Source organism: Penaeus vannamei, chromosome 9, assembly GCF_042767895.1.
Source record: "Penaeus vannamei isolate JL-2024 chromosome 9, ASM4276789v1, whole genome shotgun sequence".
NCBI lineage: Eukaryota > Metazoa > Arthropoda > Malacostraca > Decapoda > Penaeidae > Penaeus > Penaeus vannamei.
The window spans coordinates 11,354,605-11,357,104 of record NC_091557.1 but is presented as its reverse complement, the minus strand read 5'-3'; positions in this window follow the sequence as shown (position 1 = coordinate 11,357,104).

The window sequence follows — 2,500 nt, the reverse complement described above, 5'->3', positions numbered from 1 at the left end:
AGTTTCAATCAATTACGTGTCAAAGCCCACAAGACAGTGATGACACGACTACTACACCAGATTCACGGTGTCGATAAGGAGACAGGACAAAAAGCCCGAACTATTTATAGATTATGATGCTTTTCCCGACAATGTTAAAGGATTTTTAAATAAAAACAAGTACAAGCGCGATCAGAATGTTTGACCAGGCAACACCGTCAGCGTTCCCAGAGACTAGAACCCATATCATAAAAATAAAACGAATAAAAGCTCAATCTCTCCTCGGGCATTTTGAAGAAATTAAAATGCTAGTTCTGAAGAAAAAACATAAACATTATGCATAAGCGAAACATGGCTCCACCAGGAAATGGTTAGTAATTTCATCAATATTCCAAACCTTAAAGTTCATAGATGCTATGCAGGGCGTGGAGGAGGAGTATGTATATATATGTACGGGATACCCTGAAGTCAAACAGGATATCTGCTACAACAGTTAACAAGACGCCGTAGATGTTACCGTACAAAGCAACATGCTTCCTTCCTTCATTATTGGCGCTGTCTATAGCTACCCCATGCAACATGCAACCCCGGAATCTTTTGAATATTTAGATTTTTTTTTATTAGAGAGAAACGTCTTTAAAAAGGATATATATATTTTTTTTATCTTAGGTAACCTATAAGATGATTTGACAAAATCTAATGCCGGGTTAGCTCAGATAATAATAAAAAAAGAACAATAAATAAACCTACGTGAATTACAGAAAATGCCTCTTCTCTATTAAATGTAATAGTAACTAATAGATAAGATATCACTCTCCATTCCGATGTCATCCCGTGCCGTGTTGCTGACCAGGGACATATCACGATGACGTTAAACATAAAGAAAACAAAGCGACCACCAGTAATAATAACTTTTCGCGATTTCAAACACTCTGACCCTCAGTTATTCTGCGAGCTTATCTTGCCTAAAGAAATGAGTCCATTAGATATTTCATTGACAGATGATGTAGACAATCAAGCAACTATTCTCACGGAAGTTATTAAAAGCAGCATTGATACGCTGGCTCCCTACGTAACGCGAACCGTTAGACGTCCCCCTGCTCCATGGAGAAATGACATCAAGAGCCACTAACAATAGAAATAATACCCACTAAGCTCTTAAAATTAACAGACATGAAGCCGCCCTTCAGTCAGATTATAAAGTAAAAAAAAAAAAAAATGTAAAATCGCTAAATCATTGTGCAAAAAGAAATCACTTCAGAAATTTATTTACAGAATATGAGAACAACTCGGACAGAACATGGAAAATTGTTAAAATACGTCCCTAACAACAAACGCCACTAAAACGATTGTAGTAAATCAACTGATGAGTTTCCTGGAGGCCAATAACCTATTATCTAAATCACACCATGGCTTTAGAAATGGGTTATCTACTGAAACAACTTTATTACAGATTACTGATGAAATTTATAGCAAACAAAAATCTGGTAAATTTGGTCACACTGTGCAACCTTTCCAAACCTTTGGCAGTGTCAACCATGAAGTTCTCTATAACAAGTTAGTAAGTCATAAAATTGGTATCTTTTGGTTTGAAACATATTTAGATACTAGGACCCAATCGGTAAGAATTAATGATAGTATATCATCAAAACGACTAGTACCTTTTGGTATTCCTCAAGGTTCTATTTTAGGTCCAATCCTATTTATAATTTTGATAAATGATTTATCAGTCATAGCCCATAGCTACCTTCTAGTGCAGTACGCCGATGATTCACAGTTATTTCATAGTGACAGTAAACAACTTTAATACATTAATAAAATACACTCAGCATACTTTTACACAAGCAACATTATATTTTGACACCAATAGCCTTGAACTAAATCCACATGAAACTCAATGCATATTCATGGGTAGTCGGCAAAACATGACTAAAATTCCAAATAACACAGCCATAGAATTTGACGGTTGCTCTATCAAAAAGAACACTTTAGAGAAAAAAAATTAGGAGTACCCTTAGACAGATTCATGACATTTGATCCACAGGTTGACAAAATACACATGGAAGTAATAATAATCACATAAGAAATCAAATCACTACTGAAAGTAGAATCACGGTTGTGCGAACTCTAGTTTTAAGCATAAACACTTGTTCATTTTTGGGGGGTTCGACTAACAAAACCCAGAAGCAAAAAGTACAAAAGTTACAAAACATTACTACAAGAATTGCATTAGGTAATATTATCACATCATTCCGCATATTCAAAAATTAAAAAGGTTAAAAGTCCATTCTAAATGCAGTTATGACACATTTTCATTTACAAACTCATTCATGGGAATTATCCACAATGGTTATTGCCCTTGCAAACTGTAAGGTACACATCAAGTGTCCAGACACGTCAGGTAAATTCTCTTTATGTTAAGATATCGAATATCGATGAACGGGCACGACAAATGCAAATACGTGGACCCAAGTAATTTCAAAACGAAGTTAAAAGAATACCTCTTAAGTTATCAACTGTA